The sequence below is a fragment of the Myotis myotis genome, unplaced genomic scaffold (genome assembly GCF_014108235.1).
Source record: "Myotis myotis isolate mMyoMyo1 unplaced genomic scaffold, mMyoMyo1.p scaffold_m19_p_3, whole genome shotgun sequence".
NCBI lineage: Eukaryota > Metazoa > Chordata > Mammalia > Chiroptera > Vespertilionidae > Myotis > Myotis myotis.
The window spans coordinates 47,094,853-47,119,086 of record NW_023416335.1 but is presented as its reverse complement, the minus strand read 5'-3'; the positions used below and the strand labels follow the sequence as shown (position 1 = coordinate 47,119,086).

The 24,234-nt window shown below is 40.6% G+C and overlaps 1 long non-coding RNA gene across 1 annotated transcript; it reads right to left on the bottom strand.

Moving 5' to 3' along the window:
* Nucleotides 1-1,193: 1,193 nt before the first annotated feature.
* Nucleotides 1,194-23,820, bottom strand: LOC118651783. The gene is made up of 4 exons (XR_004966348.1): nucleotides 23,724-23,820; nucleotides 2,325-2,452; nucleotides 1,450-1,625; nucleotides 1,194-1,330 (listed from the first exon to the last, which is right to left on the bottom strand). It is a non-coding gene; the product is annotated as an uncharacterized LOC118651783 (long non-coding RNA).
* Nucleotides 23,821-24,234: the final 414 nt, after the last annotated feature.

Genomic DNA, 24,234 nt, shown 5'->3' with positions numbered 1-24,234 from the left:
AATTGTGTTCTCCTCGAATTATTTATTATAAACTGTTAATACAGATTGTCTGTGCTGATTAATTTTGTGTGTCAACTTGACTAGGTCATGAAATGCCCAGATATTTGATCAAACATTATCCTGTGTATTTATGTGAGATAAACATTTAAATTGGTAAAATGAGTAAAGCAGATTGCCCTCAATGTGGATGGGCCTCATCCAGTCAACTAAAGACCTGAATGGAATAAAAATACTGACCTTCCCCTGAGGAGGAAGGTTTCTGGATTTGGCTCTCTAAACTAAATAGATTAAAAGGTGCTCATGATTCTCTTTCCAATAGAATATAGGGAAGTGATAATCCATGGGGCAATCTGGCAAAAGATATAGGCAAAATATCACCATTGGATACTCTTAACTACTTATACGAAGCAAGGAGCTGGGAGACTGTGTATATACTACCTATGGATATTTTTTACAAAGTCACCAATGGGATGAGATTGTCTGGTTGCTCCTAATGTAACTGAACAAAGTGCTAAAAGAAACAGTTGAGCTCCGGAATTTCGATTCCAGTCTATGTGCTGCATTAAAGGCCTGAAGGAAACTTTCCCTTATCTTCCGTAGCAGCAGGGCTGAGATTGCTAAAAATCAAACTCATAATCTCATCCATCCTGCATGTGGCTGATACAAAATGTAACTTGAACTCCCAGTTTGTCAGCGTGACTACTGTTCAACTGAGTATATTGATTGGTAAGGAATGGGTTCCTGAAAGCTGGGATGTGTACATGTGGGAAGACATTGATGAAGCTGGGGACGATGAGCCCCTAATTTTGATGAAATCTCTTTGACAGTGGAAACAGCTTCTGCACCACCCATGGAAGTGACCTCTCCACCCCTTCTGAGGTGTGAACCCTGCATTGGCCAAGGAAACTGGAATAACCCCCCTTGAAGTAGTTGCCATGCAAGATAATGCTGGTTCTTTTCAGGACCCACCCCACCACCCATCTTTGCTTCTAGACTGAAAACTAAGATAATGTCGCCACAAGCCCCTAAAGATGAGGTACAAATGTGACCCATGAAGAGGTGCTCCACATTCCAAAAGAACCACTCAAGTTTTCTAATTTATTCAGAAAGAAATTTGGGGAACATGCATGGGTATGGCTTTTAAATATGTGGAATAATGAAAGGAACACAAAATTGAGTCAGGCCAGATTTATTGGTGGGCTCAGCACGCAGAGATTCTGTGTTAATGCTGCAGTTCAGGGAGATGAAAAAGACTGACTGGTTGGTTGCTTGGTTGGCTAAAACGGGAATCACAAGGTGGCCCACAGTGAGTTGAAAATTCCAGATCTGCCTTGACTTAAAGTAGAAGAAGGGATTAAGATTAAAAGTCTTCGGGAGATTGGAATGTTAGAGTGGATTTGTCATTTGCCATCATCTGCTCCCTCACAATTGAGGAGTCCGGAGACATACCTTTATGATGAGAAATGAATTTGTGAGGAAGGGTCTCATCATCCTTGAGGAGCTCAGCAATCTCTCTTCTCTGTGATCCAGGCCTGACAGTGGGCAATGGTCACTGAACTGGGAAAGTGAAATGTAATGGGAGTAATTGCATCCCAGGGTGGCAGAGGCCAAGTGACAGCACTCCACTGCCAAAGACAAAGTGGGCATAGTTACTCTAACGGGCAGAGTAAAAGCAAAGAGCACAACAGTCTGACTCACACAGACTTATTAATAGTTGATTGTGGTGTTCTTAGAAGTGAAATAGTTAGGAAGCCTAGTAAATGTTTGCTTGATCTGAATAAGCAGAAAAGTTCTAGGTCAAATGAACAAAAGTCATGACCCCTCAATCGATGACTAAAAGTGAGCCAGTTTACAGTCAGTCCTAGGACCCCTTGAATGAAGGGGAGACCAGGTTCCCTTGACAGAAGGATCCCAATACCCTGCCAAAAATGTAGGCTGTTAATCTTTCTTCTAGCTTTCTTCAAAGGGACAGATGGACTTTCACCAGAGTAACTGTGCATTAGAGAAAAGGAAGTAATAAAAATTTTTGAGGACTTCTGAACACTGGCTTTGAACTAATACTAATTCCAGAAGACCCAAAATGTAGGGTTCCATCAGAATAGGGGCTGTGGAGGTCAGATGACCAATAGAGTTTTAGCTCAGGTCTGTTTTACAGTGAGTCCAATGGGTCTCAAAACCCATCTTGTGGTTATTACCCCGTTATTGAATGCATACTTGGAATAGACATAGTAACTGGCAGAACCCCCACATAGACACCCTGATCTGCAAAGTGAGGGCTATTATCATGGCAAAGGCCAAATGGAAGCCAATAGAACTTCCTTTACCTGGTAAAATAGTAAACTAAGGCAATATCACAGTCCTGGAAAGTTTGCTGATATGTGTGCCACCATCAAGAAATTGAAGGCTGTAGATGTGATTCCCACCACATCCCCATTCAGTTCATCTGCTTGGCCTGTGCAGAAGACAAATGGTTCTTAGGAAATTAAAGTAGATTAACATAGGTTTAACCAGGTGGTAACTACAATTATGGCTACTGTACCAATGTGGTTTCATTACTTAAGCTAATGTGCACATCCCCTGGTGACCAGATCATAGATATAAATAATAAAAATAGCTGTTGCTGCCCTGGCCTGGTGGCTCTCATTTGGTTGTAGCATCATCCCATATCCAAAAGGTCGTGGGTTTTGATTCCCAGTCAGAGCACATGCCTAGATTGTGGGTTCAATCCTCAGTGGGGGCATGTAGAGGAGATAACCAATAGGTTTCTCTATCACATAAATGCTTCTCTCTTCTCCCTCTCTCCCTCTCTAAAATCAATTTTAAAAAATCCTCGGGTGAGGATTAAAAAAAAAAATGACTGTTACTTGGTAGACACAACTTTGTACACCATGCTACAGTTTTACCTAGGCTTCAGAATGGTGTGTTATGATAAACTAGAGGCCCAGTGCATGAAAATTCATGCACTGAAGCGGGTGTTCCCTCAGCCAGGCCTGTCCCCCTCACAGCACAGGAGCCCTAGAAGCAGGAGGCAACCCAGCAATCAGGGGAAGGTGACGCCCTCATCACACTTCTGCTGCTGCCACTGCCGGCAGCACAAGCCTCGGCCGGCCCTGGTTACCTGAGCCTTGGGCAGCCCTGGGCAGCTGGACAGCCACCATCCGAGGCTTGCTTGTGCCTCGGGCTGGCTCTGGCTGGCTAATGGGCTGAGGGGACTGGGGGACTCTGAAGGCAGGAGGGCGGCAAGGCCAGGCCTGCCTGGGAGTGGGTCCGGCCTTGCCACACTCCTGCCACCTTGGCAGGGCTGAGGGGACTGGGCACCGCCATCTTGTGACTGTGGTTGCTGCCATCTTTGAGGGTGGAACAGTCAATTAGCATATTCCCTCCTTATTGGCTGTGGGTTCCACCAGCTTTGCAACAGCATGAGGATCAATTAGCATATTCCCTCTTTATTAGATAGGATTACTTTTTTTTTTGCAACTGAATTAGTGAGAAGAGGAGCCACTCATATTTTAGATAAAGCCTTCCACTCCAATGTTATTGAGGAGTTTTTAAGTATATTTATTCCTTTGTGTTGATGATAAAATTATTTCCACCTTGTAAATATATATTGCTATATTTCTTCATCTAATGGCTTAAAGTAAAATAATCTTTGCAGAAGACTTTAAAATATAGCTCTATGTATATGAGCCTTGTATGTGTGTCATATCGGCTACAGTTACAAACACTACACTATTTACGGTGTTCTATTTTGCTGATTTTGCCCTTAGACCCAGAATAGTTCCTGACTTTGCTGTTTATGCAATGTTCTATTTAAAGAAATACTTCACTCTGAGATTTTTAAAAATCATCTTTTTTTATCACTACTTCCATAAAATGACTGATTAAAATTAGTATTTGGAATACTCTAGTATACTTCAAAATAAAAGTTTAGAGAATAATTACCAAACTCAGATTATTGGTTTCCTATTGATTATTCATAAGACATGGAAGAACAATTATAGCCAAAAGTGCTTCACTAGTCTTTCAATTTATATTTGCATACCTAAAACTGTCTCCTACTTCACAGTATGGAAATAATAATATTATATGTTCCTGCACACAGCACTCTTGCACCCTTGATAAGCAAATACCAATACAAAATTACAGGTATTATGAAGTGCGTATTCCCTTTCTTGACTATTACTATAATCCTGCTTGTTATATAAATATTACTTCATTGTTTAAAATTTCTTCTATTTTGTTACTTAAGCAATGCACATGATTCATTTTATACCACATTTATTTCAAACAATTCTAATATTCTGCACATCTACCAATTTTGTAATAATGTCCTACATTTCTGTTCAACTTAGATATTTTTACAATATAGCACTTGGTAAATACAAGCAAGGAGGGTTGCCCGGCCAGCATGGCTTTAGTGGTTGAGCATCAACCTATGAGCCAGGAGGTCACAGTTCGATTCCCAGTCAAGGCATGCACCTGGGTTGTGGGCTCAATCCCCAGTGTGGGGCATGCAGGAGGCAGTCCATCAATGATTCTCTATCATCATTGATGTTTCTATCTCTCCCTCTTGGATATCAATAAAAATATATATTTTAAAAAAGCATGGATGTTTGATCTTAAGTGGAACATATAGTATTGATTATATGTTGAAAAAATTTGCTAACTGAAAATTATTTTGTTACATTGCAATTAATTAATATATTAGTTACATTCTGGAATGATCTAAAATATTGTTGATTATGGCACAGGGACATACCATATTCCTTTCCTTCTAGCTGCAAAAGTGTGACTATATAAACATTAACATTCAAATAGATGCATTATGTTCATTTGCAAACAAAATAAGTGTCCTTGACATCATATGTCCTTCATTGTTGTTCAACTCACTTGCTAACTTATCAGATAATTAAATGGAAACATAAGTGCTAACTTATCAGATAATTAAATGGAAACATAAGTACCAAATATTTAAAGCAACTTTGTACAATAGATCCATTGAGTATATATAAAATACCAAGTTCATGAAATAAAAAATAAACATGTACTTCAAAGAGATGCAGAAGAATATGTGAAACAAAAGGTGCTATCTGCCAAGTAATCTACATTTTGTAGTCAGTTGTCAAATATGATTAATTTGTGAGTTCAGGGGACAGCCAGTACACAGTAGCCTTCGTTAGATCCATAATTTTCCTATGCCCTTCACTAATAGCTAGGATGAAACTGCTTACATATTTGACTTCTCCTGCATTGCATATAGATTAAAAATCTCATGCACAGAGATTTAGTTATTTTTCCCCTGGGAAAGAAAAACAGTAAGACTAAGAGCAGAGGTTTGGAAACAACCATTCACATCTCCAATGATCTCAAACTAATTTTCCAAGAGAGATAATTCCGAATTGATTAAATAGTTTAAAAGAATATGCACCATGAAGCACTCTTTCTGGACAAAGAGTTCAATAAAGCAAGCTACTTCAATGACATGGAGTACAGGTGCTAAAAGAACTAGAAAACTTTCATTGGAAGAAAACCTGAGTCACTAAAGCATAATGCATGTTCTTTATAAGAATACTAGAGGCCTGGTGCACGAATTTGTACACCGATGGGTCCCTCAGCCTGTCCTGCGCCCTCTCACAATCCAGGACCCCTCGGGGGATGTAGTAGTGTGCTAAGCGGCAGGCAGCCAAGGAGGAGCCTGAGACCAGGCCAGGTGCCGCAGTGCTCCTGTGCTCGCCAGCCGTGAGCCTGGAGTCTGGAACCCGTCGGTCAACTGAGCGGCACTCCCGCTGTGGGAGTGCACTTCCCACCAGGGGGCAGCTCATGCATTGAGCGTCTGCCCCCTGGTGGTCAGTGTACATCATAGCTACTAGTTGACTGGTCGAGCGGTCTACCAATCGCTTAGGCTTTTATATATAAACTAGAGGCCCAGGGCACGAAACTCGTGCACTGGGGGGTGGGGGGTCCCTCAGTGTGGCCTGTGCCCTCTCACAGTCTGGGAGCCATGGGGGGATGTCCGACTGACGGCTTAGTGGGCCTAAGCCATCAGTCGGACATCCTTAGCATTGCCACGGAGGCGGGAGAGGCTCCCACCACTGCTGCTGTGCTCGCCAGCTGTGAGCTTGGCTTCCGGTTGAGCGGTTCTCCCCTGTGGGAGCACACTGACCAGCAGAGGGCAGCTCCTGCGTTGAGTGTCTGCCCCCTGATGGTCAGCGCACAGCATAGTGAGCGGTCATTCCACCATTCAGTCATTTACATATTAGCCTTTCATTACATAGGATATGCTGCAGATGAGGCCCCTTCGAACCATAAGAAATGCAAAAAAATCACTGTTAACTCATTCTGGAATTGTCTCCACTTAAAATCAAATTTCTGCCCCATCCCCACCCCCCATGGGGTGTGTGCTGCACCTTGGGAACCACTGTGCTTGACACTTTTCCTTTCTGAGTTTCATTTCTGCATACGCATACCATGGGAATTGTAATCTCTTCTCCGCCTACCTCACTGGGTTGTCATGAGGAGGTTCTGAGCTAATAAACCTAGAAATGTTTCATCAAGTAAGTGATGTCTAAACGGGAAGGGATTGTTATTTTTAAGCCCACGGGTACCCTCGCAGGTAGCAGGTGCTGATTAGGGGAGGAGGGCATGATTGTTTCCTGGGACTGTAGCTATGGAAGCTTTGCAGAGGGTTCCACAGGCCTCAGAGGGGTGGGCTCTGGCCAGCAGCCCTGTAGCGGTGGTCGTTCCTGGAGGCTCTGGCTAGGGGGAGGGGGTCGTGCTAGGGGGGTACTAGGGGGGTGGCAAGGCTGAAGCGGGAGTAACTGTCAAACCTCCCTACTTGACAACATTCTTTAAATTGTACATGGCCTTTTCGCAGCTGTATGTGCTCAAGACGGGGCTCCAATCTCCTGGAGCAGGGCAGGGGCCAGGCCAGGGTGGGGCCAGATGGGCTAGGAGGGCGGGTTTAGCCGCACCCCCGGCAAGGTTCAGTACACTTCTGCTGCGGAGACGGCACCACTGCTGTCAGGGAGGGGGTGTTGGGGGGATGAGTCTGACCCTGAGGGGCCACTTAGGCCTGCCTTCACCGGCTCTGGAGTTGTAGGGAGGAGAGGCGTGCCTGGCCCCAGCAGCGGCAGGCCACAGGCCCCGGGTGCCTCAGGGGCACTGACGGGTTGTCGCAGGTGTGTTATTGTTATGGGTGCCCCTGGCAGGGGTGGCAGGGGAAGAGACTGGGGGTTGGAGATACAGGCTGCAGCTACCCCCAAGGCTGGGTCTTCTCCTGTCTGGTCAGCCTCCCCGTTCCCCCAGGGGTATGATGGCTGCAGTAGGGTGTCCGTGCAGAGGGATTGGAAGAGCGCCCCGTGGCCACTTCCTCTTCCTTCTTTGCAGTCCGGGCTCCTGTCAAGCACTCTCCTCAGAACCCTGGGAACTTGGCTCTGGCTGCTCTGCGCCTCCATTGCTCCCTGCAACCCCTGCCCCACTCGGCTCTCCCTGCCGCCCTCCTGTCAGGAGGCTGCCAGGATGCCCTGCTGTCGGGCCACCAGGGAGTATGTGCTGAGCCTCAGCTAAGTCCCCGGCCCTGCACATGGGCCTGAGGGCCCCCCTCTTTGCTCTTCACTCGCCACGCCAGCCTTCGCATGCTGCTCCTGCCCGGGGCCAGCCGGCTTCGCTCCATCGATTGGCACCTACATATGCAAATTAACCGCCATCTTTGTTGGCGGTTAACCACCATCTTTCTTGGCAGTTAATTTGCATATCACCCTGATTAGCCACTGGGAAGCTTAGCGGAGGTACGGTTAATTACCTTTTTTGTCTTTTATTAGATTACTTTCTCAGTTTCATTATAGTTCAATGTGTATTCTTGGGTATTCTCTAAAATTGTATGCACAGTTCATAGTATCTGCTTTAACACTCTCCTATGATATTTGAAAATTCTCATTCCTTATTAAAGTAATTTAAACATTATATCTGTGAAATACTGTTGGGCAGTCTATGGGTCTCCTTTTTCATATTTTAATTGGAATAGTAGAGAGATTATATTTCTGTGCATAGAGGAAGACAGTGTTGCTAATGAGCACATGTGGTGTTTTTCTAGCTATTCCATGTACTATTTGTGTGATTTGAGACAAGTTACTTAAATATTTGAATCTCTCTTGAAAAATTTATGAATAGAACAGTGTCTAAATCATGGGTGGTTGCAGGTATAAATGTAGGGTTGTGTACAGTGGCTAGCACAGTTCCTAGGAGATCTAAGCTCACAATAAATGCTACTTATATTTTCCAGTGGTAACACTGTTGTTATTATTTTAGTTTCTTCATTCTATTTAGGAAAATTCCAGAGAACATTTCCTTAGATTCTCAATAGCTGTTTCTTTTCTAATAAAAGTAATGAAAGAGTTCAAGAACAAGGTCAAAAAATATGTTCTTGTTGATACATGCATGGGCATGTTAGAAGGAATAAATACACAGACCCATCACTAATAACTCCATGATCGGCACATTCTGCACATTGGGAGCATGCAGAAATGCCAGAGGGAGAGATGCCAGGCATCTTTCCACTCTTCTCTACCAGGTATTTAGCAGTCCATCCCAATCAGCAAGTTCCCCGGTCCTCTTGGTTCCAGTTAGAGTCACCCTACAGGAGCCCTGGTAGGAGATCAAATACAGAAGGAAAGTGACATTGGTAGCATATTTATTCTACTATCTCTCAACTTGCAAAGTCACCTTTATGTGCCTTCATCTCTCCAGAGAGGGTCACTACTTTTTTTCAAGGTGGCTGACACGATGCAAACTCATTCCTTGTAGGTTCTGGTAATTTCTCTCTTCCCATGCCCTTCAGACTCTCATTGCCTCCATAACCTTTGGAGGCACAAGGTTTTTAGTGACGGGTGTGTGGGTATTTTTATCTAGATTCTGTATACATTTCCTATTGCTGCTGCAACAAACTACCATAAATTTAATGGTTTAAACAATACAAAATGTATTTTATATTTCTAGAGGTCAGAAGTCCTAAAATCTAGACATTGGCATTCCTACTGGATGTTCTTGGGGAGAGTCTATTTACTTACCTTTTCCAGCTTCTGGTGCTGCTTGCATTCCTTGGCCCATGGCCCCATATTATTTGGATATTTGCTTCTCTCATCACATCTGCTATTACTCTCTCACCTCCCTCTTTCATTTATAAAGACCTGCCTGATTACATTTAACTCTATGGAAAATCCAAAATAATTTCCCTATTTCATAATTCTTGGCTTAATCACATCTACTAAGTCCCTTTTGCTATATAAGGTAACATAGTCACTGGTTCTGTGGATTAAGACAGCCATCTTGGTGGGGAACATTATTTTGTCTACCACAAGCTCCTTTGTAAATCTGTTCTCAAATTTTCTAATTTTGAGTGTGATATATCTTCTTGATGAGATCTTCAGTGATACCAGGAGACCAATTTCTCTACTATTTTCTTAGATTCCTTTTTCAGTATTATTCTGTGTAAGTAGGAGACCTTGGGAGGGACCAAATAATACCAGTGCTTTTTTTTACCTGTTCTATCACAACATGATTTAAGCTAATATTATTTTATTTTTATTGTTCTATCCTCATATCACCAGTCATACTGCATATGTCTAAAAAAATAATATTCCCCAAAATAAATGTTTGCTAAAAATAAGCCTAAAATCTGATACCCTTCGCATGATATTCCAAGCCAACTCATTTTTGCACAACTACTCCAGTAACATATATTAGTACTTTTAATACCGAATTCTAATATTCAGAAATTTGAATATTTTTATTTTTTTGAATAATTATAAGGGTTTCCTATCTCCACAATTTGACTTACTTTTGTTAAAAAATGACATTATTATCTGGCTGCTGTTGCTCAGTGGTTGAGCTTCAACCTATGAACCAGGAGATTATGGTCCGATTCCTGGTCAGGGCAAATGCCCATGTTGCAACCTTGATTCCCAGTGTGGGGCGTGCAGGAGGCAGCCGATCAATGAGTGTCTCTCATCATTGATGTTTCTATCTCTCTCTCCCTCTTCCTTCCTCTCTGAAGTCAATAAAAATATATGTTTAAAAAAAAGACCAGCACCGATTTTTTTAATGATATTCTTTCTAAGATTCATTTCAATATCTTCTCAGATCAATTCAGATAAAAGTGGATCCTCCATCTTCTAACCTTCTGTAGGATTTAGGCATTATTTGTGATATTTATCACAATTCATAATATACTTTTTTATTTTTATAATTACACCTATATTTCAAATTACAGAATCTTTGTATAGTGAAATTTGTTATATCCCTTGCTATAGAACATAAAAAATACATATGCAGTACTTCATGGTTTTCTTTCTTTTATTTTTTTTGCCACAGTAACTGATTAATTAAGAGTGCTAAAGTAGGGACTCTGTGCATGGAGCTCCACATCATAGTGAATAAAATATTTTATTGTGTTGGATGTTTTTATATAATGAATTTTCAATATAAGCATTAAATTTGAAGTTATTTTTCTAATTCATCACCTAAAGTTCGTCAATTGAATCTTGGTTAGTGGGCCCAGCTGATAGCATAAGAATCATACATAAAGTATTAAGTTCTAAATTCAAAGAGGTAAAATTCATCGTACTCCTCTGTGTGGTGACTCTTACCTTGAAAAGGAAGAAGCTTATCTGAAAATAAGTGGAATTTTTTTGAGAGAAACACAATGTGTTGCATCAGCCAGGCTGGGGTGTCTATTCTGGTTTTGCATATTACCTCAGCTATGTGGCTTAACATCTATGAGCTTTATTTATTCATATATTCCTTTATTTATTATTTACACATTGGATTTTTGAGGATTGAATTACATATAGTTTTGTTTTGAAAGAAATACATGTAATACATCTACTTCATATTCACTAGATATATGTTTAAAAATATCTTAAAAGCATGAGATGATTATACTAAATTGCAAATCTATATTCAGGACCATATACAAAATGACAGCACCCAGGAAACATAGGCTTGAGAATTTCTGATTTAACTTAGAATGGGAAGAAATATATTTTTGAGACTTTAGATGTGTAGCTCTTGTTGTTTTGGTTTTGTGTCTAAGTGAAGGACTGAGGTCAATTTTTGCCTACGTGGAATGAACAAGGAAAATCACATAGTCATATTGGGGAGAGTTTTCCTTCCCCATTAAGTTTTCTTCCCCTGTTACTACATTAAAGTTCCTGCTTTAGCTTTAGGTCTGAACCATCTCTCCTTTATTTATCTCTTTCTTCAAGCATTGGTGGTCTAAAGGCAATCCCTTCCTGTATGTCTTCTCCCTTTCTATATGATCCTGCCTGTACTATTGCAAGTAAATGAGGTAGATGGCAAAGAAATAAGGTTTCATCAGAAATTGGATAAATGATATAGAAATTTGATTATTTTAAAAGAGAATTGGTTTCTCATAGTAAATGATGTCAGTAGGAAACTGAAAGGACCATATTGTACCAACCCACTTTTTAAATATTAAAATATCATAGAATACAAGAAATTATAATGTCTTCTATCACAATATATGGTAAATGTTTCATTTCATGCACTTTGCAATTTGACTACTGCCTGAAGTAGTCAGTCATTGACAAAATAGCACCTGTTGAAAGGAAGCTTACCCTCTGGACCTATGCTATGATAAAAACGATTGAACAAGGGAAGAATTAAAATTTGAACAGCAGTGCTCTGTCTGGGGGGAATTTTAGTATTGCTTGTGGAGGATATTTGGGGAGACAGCAATAAAAACACAACAAGTTCACTTAAGTTTATAAATTAATTTAGCACTTGCTATGACAAAACTACAGGCATAGAACTAGCTAATAAAATGTGTCAATCATATAACCTTTAAATAAAGGTGCAAGAGAACAGTTATTGTAGACTTTAATGGTGCTGCAATATTTAATCTTTTCTTCCAGGCATGACCTTGTATCATAAATCCCAAGTTGTTTTTCCAGTGAACAAGCACTATTACAGCTGGAAAACTGTCATGCATTTCCAATAACTTTTTTTCTCTTTTACCTTTATGTTAAATATTTTCAAACTTTTAAATTAATCCTATATAATAAAAGCCTAATATGCAAATCGACCAAACAGCAGAATGACTGGTAGCTGTGATACGCACTGACCACCAGGGGGCAGATGCTCAACACAGGAGCTGACCCCTGGTGGTCAGTGCACTCCCACAGGGGGAGTGCTGCTCAGCCAAAATCTGGGCTCATGGCTAGCGAGCGCAGCAGCTGTGGGGGGAGACTCTCCTGCCTCTGTGGCAGCACTAAGAATGTCCGACTGCCGGACTGCAAGAGAGCACAGGCCAGGCTGAGGGACCTTCCTCCCCGAGTGCACAAATTTCATGCACCGAGCCTCTAGTATGATAATAAAACCATTAGGGTTTTATAGATAAATGGAGGTACATATGTCGAGGCAGAAAATATCAACAAAATCTTAACATTTCCACAAACTATATTGAGTATGGTTTCCTCTGGATATAGTTAAGAAACAGATATCTACTTAGAAATATGAATAACTCCCCTCTCAAAAAAATCAATTAAATTCTACAGAATATTGATTTAATAATTTAACAAGACAAATACAAATATTTGCTTTGTTTTCACTTCAATAAAAACTATAGACATGAAAATTAAGTTATGGCCTGATATTTTTTTAATCTAGATTAAGCTTTCATATTTCCTATAATAAATATTATAACACAAAAAATAAGATAAATGTGCTGCCACCTGCAAATCTACCGGGGTTCTTGTTCCAGCATTAAGAAGGGTTCAGCAATCTGGAGAAGGCTGTGCATAACTTAGAGTCCAGAGACGAAATATAATTTTGAATGGCACTTGGGGGTCAGAAGAGCCTAGCTAAAAGGAGCTAAGATCTCCTCGTCTCAGGACCCCATGCTTTTTATTAACACAATTTGTCCTGAGGTGAGGCAGAGATATATACTTCAAAGGGTCAGGGTTTTGTATACAGAGTCCATTGTCAGATTAAGGAGAATAAGCCTACTGCTGTTCAGGTGTTTGGCCAGTAGGAGGCAATAACATGTACATTAAGATGCCCTGAGATGTCTGGCAGCAAACAATCATCCCTTTTCAGGTTTGGGGAAATGCTATCAGCCATTCCCAACAGGTGACAACATATGTGACTCAGCCCTTGTTGAGTCCCCAAGTTCCATCAACCTTTTGATGAAACTCTTGCAATTATGACATGCTAGAATTAGCTTCCAGCACAAATCATTATGTTTTAAAATACAGCCCTATCAAGATAAAAATAAAATATTATAATAGTTTTAACAATACCAAATAGTCATACACACATAAACAGATACATATCCACATATAAACATATCCTATATAATAAAAGCCTAATATGCTAAGTGTCCAGTCTTCTGGTTGTCCGTTCAACCAATCAAAGCATAATATGCTAATGATATGCTAAGACCGCTCAACCTCTCACTATGACATGTACTGACCACCAGGGGGCAGACAGTCAACTAGTCGCTTAGCTTGCTGCTGGGGTCCAGCAGATAGGGACTGAGCAAGACAGGCCAGACATCCCCTGGAGCCCTCCTGTGGTCCCTCCCCACCAGGGGGCAGACACGGCTAGCCGAGTGGTAAGGAGCAACAAGCAGGCGGCGGTAAGGAGAAAGGGATCCTGGACTGTGAGAGGGCACAGGCCCGGCTGAGGGACACCCCCACCCCAGTGCACAAATTTCATGCACCAGGCCTCTAGTGTACATATAAAAGAAACATGTATCTTAGGAATAATCTTGACTGCTAGAAAGAAGTAATTGCCTAATGGAATTTTTTTAAATACCACTAGGTATGTCACATCCTTTAGAAACAGTTTTATTTTCAACCCTGAATGTCTGAATTTCAGGGTTTGAAAAATAAATGCCTTTAATGCCTGTTTAAGTTAAGGGTTAGGTCCAGTTATACGCCTAGTGCATGAGCTGTCTCTATCATACTGACATCAGAGATCAACCTGTTTTTCCTGATCCAGTGCATCCCAGGGCCAAATGTTCCATCTTTGTACAGCTCTGAGTGCTGGGAATTTTCCATTGAAGTATGCCTCCTTCTCTATGTTCTTTATATTAAATAGATTATCATCTGGTCACAGCTGCTGCTGAATGTCCATCTTCTTTTTAATAGACAGTAAGCTAAAGAAAAGTGTAATAAGAGCCCAGAAATCAACCCGAACCAATATGTTCAATTAATATTTGACAAAAGAGGCAAGAACATACAATGGAGTAAGACAGTCTCTTCAATAAATGGTGTTGGGAAAATTGGACAGATACATGCAAAAAAATGAAACTAGACCACCAATTTACACCATACACAAAAATAAACTCAAAATGGATAAAGGACTTAAATGTAAGACAGGAAACCATAAAAATACTAGAGGAATCCAAAGGCAACAAAATCTCAGACATATGCCAAAGCAATTTCTTCACCGATACACCTCCTAGGGCAGTGATGGCAAACCTATGACACAAGTGTCAAGAGGTGACACGCGAACTCATCTTTTTGGTTGGTTTTTCTTTGTTAAATGGCATTTAAATATATAAAATAAATATCAAAAATATAAGTCTTACCGAAACCGGTTTGGCTCAGTGGATGGAGCGTCAGCCTGCGGACTGAAAGGACCCGGGTTCGATTCCGATCAAGGGCATGTACCTGGGTTGCGGGCGCGTCCCCAGTGGGAGATGTGCAGGAGGCGGCTGATTGATGTTTCTCTCTCATCAATGTTTCTAACTCTCTATCTCTCTCCCTTCCTCTCTGTAAAAAATCAATAAAATATATTTTAAAATATATATATATATATAAGTCTTTGTTTTACTATGGTTACAAATATCAAAAAACTTCTATATGTGACACAGCACCAGAGTTAAGTTAGGGTTTTTCAAAATGCTGACATGCAGAGCTCAAAAGGTTCGCCATCACTGTCCTAGGGCATTGGAAACTAAAGAGAAAATAAACAAATGGGACTACATCAAAATAAAAAGCTTCTGCACAGCAAAAGAAACCATCAACAAAACAAGGAAGCCCACTGCATGGGGGAACATATTTGCCGATGTTATCACCAATAAGGGTTTAATCTCCAACATTTATAGGGAACTCATACAACTTAACAAAAGGAAGATAAACCATCCAATCAAAAAATGGGCAAAGGACCTAAATAGACACTTTTCGAAAGAGGACATTCAGGAAGTAGATCTGATGATATTTTGAGAAAACTTGCTGTGAAGTAGTGTGAACCAAGTTGTACAAGTTCAAGTCCCTGTTATTATTGTCTCCTCTCCTTCACTACACCTGGGGTTTATTTTTCCCAGAGGAAAATGAGAATTTGAAACATTCCGGCTCCTATGGAAAACGTCTCTCCTTTCCCTCTCTTAAAGCAATCAAGTGGCTTTCAACTGGATTTTTGCCAGCTGTGTTTAGCAGAAGGGAAATCTGACTGTGAATAAAATCGAGAAATACTTAGGAGGGAGGTATCCCTCTTCCGCTCAGACTGAGCAATACAAAGGCGCCCTCTTGTAATTACAGGTGATGCGGAAAGTGGCTTTAACGCTTCACAACTGATAAAGAGCAAGAGAAGTACAACTGGTTGTGCTGCCGCGGAGGCTGGCAGCCCCTCATCGTGAGCCACGCAGGCTGCCCAAGCCTGGCCGAACCACACACAACAGGCACTTCTTTGAAAGAGCTGCTGATTCTGAGTTTCGAAAAGTTGCTTCTATCTCTGCAGCACCTCCAGCCAATGACTTTTCGTAAAATCTCATAGCAAATACATTTGCTTCTTGAACAAAACTTCTGGAATTACTTGAAACATAGGACCAACTTGTGGCAGAAAATTATGTGAAGGGTCTTTGTTGCCCATAGATATGATAAAACACCAGCAACATTAAATTTTAACTGCCTAAAGTATTTGGACACGTATGTCCCAAAAACGTATTCGCCTTCTCCATATGCTGACTCTGGAATTCAGTGCTTTTTTTCATGATTCACTTCTCATAGATTTCTTGTTGTAAGGCCCCCGTTAAAGGGGCTCATTTTTCTCTTCTCCAAGAAACTATCATTTCCTACAATGACCAGTGTCCTAAGGACTTGCGTTGTGATCTGAGGGACTTATCATCAACACCATGTATCACATGCAAATTATCAAGTCCCTGTGTGTTTGCATATAAATCATGATTCTTCCTAAACAAGCCCTTCCTTATTCCAAAGGGACTTGAGAGAGATTTAATTCATTTCCTAGAGCTCTCTCTCTCTCTCTCTCTGCTCTTTCTCCTTTTATTCAGACCCTTTTGTTGATTTCACCACAAATGTATCACACCATTGCCATAAGCCACGTCCTGTTGTAGAGAATGGAACTTACATTTGCAGGTTCATATTCCAGAGTCACTTTCTTCCTAGGATAATTAGATCATCCATTGGTGCATTAGCTTCTTGGGACCCCAGCCCTTCTTCCCCTGTCAATTTCCTGTCCGATTAGTGGTATTATAGTGTCAAAACCAAAACTGGTTCCTGTTAATTTCTGCCTGTCAAAATCCTACCCATCCTATAATGCTATCTCAGTTGCCATATTTTTATTCTTTAACACTTGGATCACTAGCAAATTGTGCTCTTTTTCACTGCGTTCGAACAATGCAGCAGCTATTGTTATTCCATTATTGCCTGCTGGAAATATATAATCATCCATATTCTTTTGTTAACTCTTTTGTATTAAATTTTTTTCTATGTATGGAATTATTTATTATTCTATTTTTTCCCAGTTTTGTCTAGGTGCATGCATAAGCAGTAAGTACATGCTTATCGACATGGTTTCTACTTATTTTCATAAGTCCTGTTATTTTATTTGTAGTAACTTCAGTTGTGCCCTCAAAAAAAGATATTTTTGTACTTAAAAATAATACATGCCCTAACCGGTTTGGCTCAGTGGGTAGAGCATCGGCCTGCAGACTCAAGGGTCCTAGGTTCGATTCCAGTCAAGGGCATGTACCTTGGTTGAGGGCACATCCCCAGTAGGGAGTGTGCAGGAGGCAGCTGATAGATGTTTCTCTCTCATGGATGTTTCTGGCTCTCTATCCCTCTCCCTTACTCTCTGTAAAAAATCAATAAAATATATTTTTAAAAGCAAAAGAAAATAATACATATATAAAATATGAAATAAATAACTAATAATATAGAAAGTTAATTTTAAAATACCCTTTATTATTAAGAGTAGCTATCCAATCATCCTGAACCTCCATTAACAAAATTTATCCCACTTCTGTGAATGAATGAAAACAATTTCTCAGTTTACAGTAGTATTAGCATGTGATTTCACAGTTACATACTTTCTACTGTTAACAGTGAAATGTGAATTGTGGAAGGAAAAGATTCCCAGTGTTGTTATATACTAATGACACTTGATTTCAGTCCCCATTTAGCCATGTACATGGTATGCAACCTTGGGCAAGTTACTTAACCTCTTTGTGCCTAAATGCCTTCCTGGTACAAAGAGGATAAATAAATTCTGGCTTGTGAGAATAGGTTTACTGTTACGTATTTTAATTTATGTAAAACACTTAAACACTGCATGGTGTTCTTAGCTTGTTACCAAAGGCTTACTATACGCCAATCATTGGCCTAAATACAAACATGAATGTTCCAACAGTTCTGAAAGAGGTATTGGTTATTTAATAGAAGCTTAAATGCCCCTTCTGCTACTGGGGAGACTGTGATACTTCAGTTCTTGTCTTCTTGCAGGAAAGATTTCAATCAAGAGATAAAATGCAGCAAAGCAATCAAGAATGTACTGGCTGCAGCAAAAACACACTTGGGATATAGTATTTGGACACTTATGTCACAAAAAATGTGTTCATAAGAAAGGCATAGAAGAAGCAACAGGAGGCCCTTGGCTGGGCTGCTTTGGCTCACTGGGGAGTCAGAGAAAAGGGGGCCTTGGAGACAGGGTCAGGGGGTTAGACTAGGACAAGCTGCTATTTCCCATTGCTCCCCTGGTTGCAAGTCTTCTGGGGTCCCTTAGAGGGACTAAGGCAGTGGTTCTCAACCTTCCTAATGACGCGACCCTTTAATACAGCTCCTCATGTTGTGGTGACCCCCAATTTCATTGTTACAAATTGAACATAATTAAAGCATAGTGATTAATCACAAAAACAATATGTAATTATATATGTGTTTTCCGATGGTCTTAGGCGAACCCTGTGAAAAGGTCGTTTGATCCCCCAAAGGGATCGCGACCCATAGGTTGAGAACCGCTGGACTAAGGGAAAAGGGAATGGTGAGGTTGTGCTCCCTTGGGGGAGGGTGCGCTGGGTCCTTCATCCTGAGTGTATTTATCTGTCTCTTGCAGGTGGAAATCTCAAGGGAGGTCCCACGGGAGGGTCTCGATAGAATATTCATCAGTTTCCCAGGTGTGCTTTCAGGGTCCTGGTCTCCACTGATGGTCAGCACCAGGGCAGAGGGTCGTTAGTCAATACAGCTGTTCCTGAGCCTGCCACACTGTCACTTCTCTGGTTTTGCTGCTTTTCAGGGCCTGGAGCTGAAATACAACTGCAGCCTAGATGTTATCTCTAGGGAGGAAAAGGTGGGGGGGGGGGGGGGGTCCAAACCACAAGACTAGGGATATGAAAAGTCAGGGGGTCCAAACCGCATGACCAGTGATATGCTAGGGGAGGAACGGTTACCCTGGGGGCAAGGTTCGTTCTTATCTTCCCAGTTTTGCCCCTGGCTAGGCACCCAGGGCTTTCTGCTCTGATGAGTTTCTTCTGCACCTGGCCCATCATCCTTGATCTGCTCATGTCTGTCTAACTGCCTACAACAATTCTTTTTCTCACTCATTGATTCAACAAATATTTTTGAGCTGCTACTACGTGCTTGGTGGTGTCATAGGCATAAAGTCGGCAGGTGAATCTCCTGTCATTATGCAACTTACATTCTAAAGGTAGGGGGAGAGATAAAGGACTGTATCAATAAGGTAGTCGCCTGATGTTGGGTAAAGAAACACTGAACACAACCAAAGGAATAAAAGGTGACCACAGGTATCCTGTAGACTGGGGAGACCGCTAATTTGAAATTTTGATAATGACAAGGAGACAGTCATGAGGAGATTAGGTTTAAATTTTTCTAGGGAGCCAGAACCGGTTTGGCTCAGTGGATAGACTCGATAGAGCGTCGGCCTGCGGACTCAAGGGTCCCAGGTTCGATTCTGGTCAGGGGCATGTACCTTGGTTGCGAGCACATCCCCAGTGGGGGGCGTGCAGGAGGGGGCTGATCGATGTTTCTAACTCTCTATCCCTCTCCCTTCCTCTCTGTAGAAAATCAATAAAATAAAAAAAATTTCTAGGGAGGAGAAACAACAAATGCAAAAATCACAAAAAGGAAATAAAAACCTTGCTGTGTTTGAGAATCAGAGAGAGATCCATGGGCTGCAGTTTAGTGTGTGAGCGGCAGAAGGAGGGAGGAGGTAGGGGCCGTCCCTGTACTGCCTTCAGGCTGTAGAAAAAAGTTTGGATTTTATTTTAAGGCAATGGAATGCCGCTGAAGGGTTTTTAAAATAGAAAAACATAATCTGATTTGTGTGGTAAAATTTCACACTGCCTGCTGTGTGGAAAATGGATTATAGGAGTGGAAATGAAAAGGCAAAGACAAGCGTTAAGAAGCAGTTTCAATATCTACATATACCAGAATGGCAGGTTGGATAGAAAGTCAGAGGATATATTTGGGGACATCGATTTACTTAGAAATTTCACTCCACAGGAAAATCTCGTCCTCAGTAATTTAATTAGTGCATGATGCTAATTAATGAATTACAACATGGTCCTACAGCACAGAATGAAAGTTTAGAAGGATGAGCAGGGTATAAAATAACATTTGATAACTGGTATTCATATATCAGACGATAGCTGTATGGCACCCTGTCAAATATCTGAGATTTGAATGGTATAATATACAGTATTTTATATGAGTTTTTGTCTCACATAGACTGACTTATTTTCACTGTTTAAATACATGAGTGGCAGCTGAAACCAGTTTGAAAGCTGCCACAATCCTGGAAGAATGGAAAAGCAGAACTTTTGGAAAATAAACTGAAATGTTTTGACTACTCTCACAGTTGTTAGAAAGTTGCAGGGGAAGAAAACAGCCACATCTGATAGGAAAAATGGTTTAGTTACTGTTGTATAAATTACAAATCTCAAGTGATATGTATTAAAATCCTGATGGTTATATTTATTTGGATATAGCATTACTATGAGCAATTGTCATTATTGTAGGTGGGGAAAAATATTCATTTACCCATACGTTATCTAAGAAAAAACAGAATTGCTAGTTCTGACTGTTTTCATAGACATTTATTAAATACCAGTCTTAGGTAGGGAGTCAGACCGGAGCGGCTGGGGCGGGCCTGCCCCGGGTCCCGACAGGGGTGGGACCAGCGTGGCGCTCAGACCCCTCTCTATGGGCCGCCCAGCCGCCAGCAGGCAGGTGGGAGCCAGCCGCACTCGGCGCCAGCGCAAGGAAAACGTGGCCTCAAGGCCCATGCGACCTTCCTAGGGCTGGACTAATTTTAATAAAATTTGCATTTCTGTTTGACCCCGCCCCCATGGGTTTTTCCCGTATACATTATGGGTAAGGGCCTGCCCAGAAAAAAGGAAGTTTCTGTCAATCATCCCTGATGCAAATAAAAGGCTCCACCCAGAAAATCCCTCTTTTAAACCCAGGAGGTGGGGGCCGAGCTCTCTTTCCCACGGGCTCTCCCTCCAAGTAGCAAGGCCAGGCCATTCTTTTTCCCCTTCCCTTCCCCCACAGGCATGTGTCCCCCAAACTCTAGGGAACCCCATGAGACTTGCAACCAGGGGAGATGAGCAGCTGCAGCTCGCCCTGGGCTCACCCCCTGAACCTGTCCCTAAGGCTCCCCTTTCTCTGGCTTCCCACTGAGCTAAAGCTGCCCGGTCTCCTCTTTTCCCTTTCCCCTCTCCCCTCCCCCTCCCCCCTCTCCTCCTGCTCTTCGTTTGGAATGTATCTTCAATAAACTGCATTTTGCTTTACTTTTATTTTCGTTGAGCTTAAAATCTTTTCTGTGTTAATGAAAAGGTTGAGATCCAGCTGGTAACCCCAATCAGTAACACCAGCACTTGACTGTGCTCTCCAGCATTTTACAGCTGTCTGAGAGGACCAGGCATTCACAGAATTATTTAATATATAACATGGAAAGTGGTTTTAAAAAAAAAAAAAAAGAGGGCACAAAGAGTACTCCATAGCCCAGCAATAATCAAATGTTCCAACCACCACATTCACAGTGACTTGGTAGAAGAGCTGGTGACTATGGTGACTCTTAAAGAAATGAGCAGGAGTGTACTGTAGCAGGTAAAGAAAAGTATAAGGGCTTTCCAGGCAAGGAGGCAGCATGAGTAATACAAGGGTGACCTAGAAAATATGATGAATGAAACAAAATGGCATATGATTCTACATTATGAGAGCATGGTGGGTGCTGTGGGATTTAATTCTATGGAAGTATTTAAGGAAGAACTTGTACTCAGTAACCTTAATCTATATGTGATAGAGAATCTCTGAAGAGTTATAAGCAGGTGAGGTCTCAAGGATACTTTAATATCTACCAAAAAATGAAAATGAAAAACTCAGGTGATCATTCAGCAGTTATTAATGATTAAATGATTAATTTAACATTAATAATAGCTATATCTACACAAAACTTGGTATATTCAACAATAATGACTGAAATATGTGCTAGCAGCTAGCATATATAAAACTACATATATGTATACATATATATATACATACATTCAAATATATTTTGATTATAAATTGATTCTAAACTGCCCCAAATTCTTTACATATTGCATTTATGTCACCATATAACATTGTAGTTGATGGTCTTTTTTTTACTATTTATAGCTGCCAAAGCTGTTTCTTAACTATTTATAAACTATAGCTAAGTGTTACTAGCTACAAAATTCTAGAGATAGGACTTCTGCTCTAAGTCCACTCTTTCTCAATCTAGCATTTGAAGCTCTATGCCTTATTAATTTATCAGACATTTAATAGCCGATACTTAGTGTATTAGTTTGCTAGGGTTTCTGTAACAAAGTACCATAAACTGGCTGGGTTTGTCCATGAAAAATTGCATCAGGCAGAGTTAAATAGGCAAGTAAGTCTTTATTCATGACGATTACAGTAAGGATGAGATTCAACTCAATTGTGTTGAAACAAAGGCTGGAGAATTTTTCAGCACTAGGGTGCGCTAGAGGGGAAAAAATGGAGGTAAAAACAGGGTAGGTGGGTCAGTGTGAGGACATCACCTTTGCCAGTTGATGCTTACTGAATGAGGTCAGGCTCCCATTCTCCTACAGACTGGGGATATGGGATCCTGCCTTTCTTGATGCTTGCATTTCAAAGAGAGGACTGCCAGGTCCTGGCTTATGAAACAGGCATGAGAAGACTTACATCTCAAAGGTAGAGAAAGAATTTATAATTGCAAGTTTTCTGAAGTAAATGTGTTAAGATAAGGAAGCTCAGGGGCCTAGAGTCAGGAAGGAACTTCTTTAAAATGTAGTCAAGCTGAGGGTAATACCAAGGCCCTCTTGGTCAGCTTAAATAACAGAAATTACTGTCTCACAGTCCTAGAGGCTAGAAGTCTGAGTTCAAGGTGTCAGTGGGTTGGTCCCTTCTGAGGGCTGTGGAGGAGATACTCCAGGCCTCTCTTGCCTTCTTGTTTGCTGTGGGTCTTTGACATTCCTTGGCTTCCGTTGCATCACCCTGATCTCTGCCTTCGTCTTCACATTGTGTTCTTCCTGTGTGCCAGTCTGTGTTCAAATATCCCCTCTAATAAGGACACTGGTCTTATTGAGTCAGGGAGCTACCTACTCCAGTATGACTTCATCTTAACTAATGACATCAGCAACAATCCTATTTTCAAATAATGTTGCATTCTCAGGTACTGGGGGTTAGGACTTCAATATATGAAATGAATCAACTCATAACACTTAATGTTTATGAGTTAAAGGGCACACTTAATAACTCAAATGGCTCCTGACATATTGAGAATTAACACTTAAATGGATTTCCACTGCAATGTAAGACTACTTCCACTACAGTGTAGCATTTATTATAACTAATGTTTATATATATATATATATATATATATATATATTATATATATATACACATTATAACTAATGTGTATATATATATATTTAATCTCTGTTTAATAAGCTCTTTGTTTATTTTAGAGAAAATGCTTGCCAATAAATATTTAATATTAACCACTACAGTAAAATTTTCCTCATTATAGCTAAAAATAGAGTAATTAGTTTTCTCCTGCCATATATTTAATATTTGCATTTTGACTATATTAATATAAGGTACCTTAAAACTTTCATGACTGGATTGTTATAAGATTCTGGCATGTGCAATTAAATCTCAATTAATGAATATGAGGTTCATTTCCAATTAAAAATGTAAAGTCAAAGAAAAAATGTAATTTTCCAAGATATGTAGTTTTTGTAGCTTAATCTAATTAATATGGATTGGTAAAGTGATGCCTAAGTTAATTCACTGTAAATAATTGTATCTCCGTGTAAATATTTTTATCTTGCTATTTTAAGTTCACACAGGTTTTTATAAACAGAAGGTATGAGTTGTTCTCTTATATTTAACTACAATGTAAAAAGCTGTTACTTAAACCTGTTTTATCTTTCTCTTCTCTGTCTCTAAGGGACACTCAAGTTCGACAGGTGATCAGAGAGGAACGAGGAGATGATGGGGCAAAGGAAGGTGGAACAGGAGGGTGTTGATCGATTATGTCAACAACAAAAGCGATCTTGAAGCTAAGAATAGAACAAAGCAGTTAAAGACATCCCATACAACATGGTAGGTGAAAACTGTTTTTATAGGCAGTTAAACTGAGTGAAAAGAAAGGAAGTTTTTTGTTTTGTTTTGTTTTGTTTTTCTTAATTATTAGTTAAGGTATTACAAATGTGTCCTCATCCCCCCCATTAACCCCCAACCCCCCCCCCCCCCCAGAAAGGAAGTTTTTTTAATAAAGAAAATAGCTTTCTCAAGTTTCTTAGAAACAAGAAGGAAAAGTAAAATATCATTTTTGGAAGCAATTTGTGATATAATGATACCTGAATACCCTTTAAAATTGCGCTATGTGAAATAAGCCAGTCAGAGAAAGACAAGAACCATGTGATTT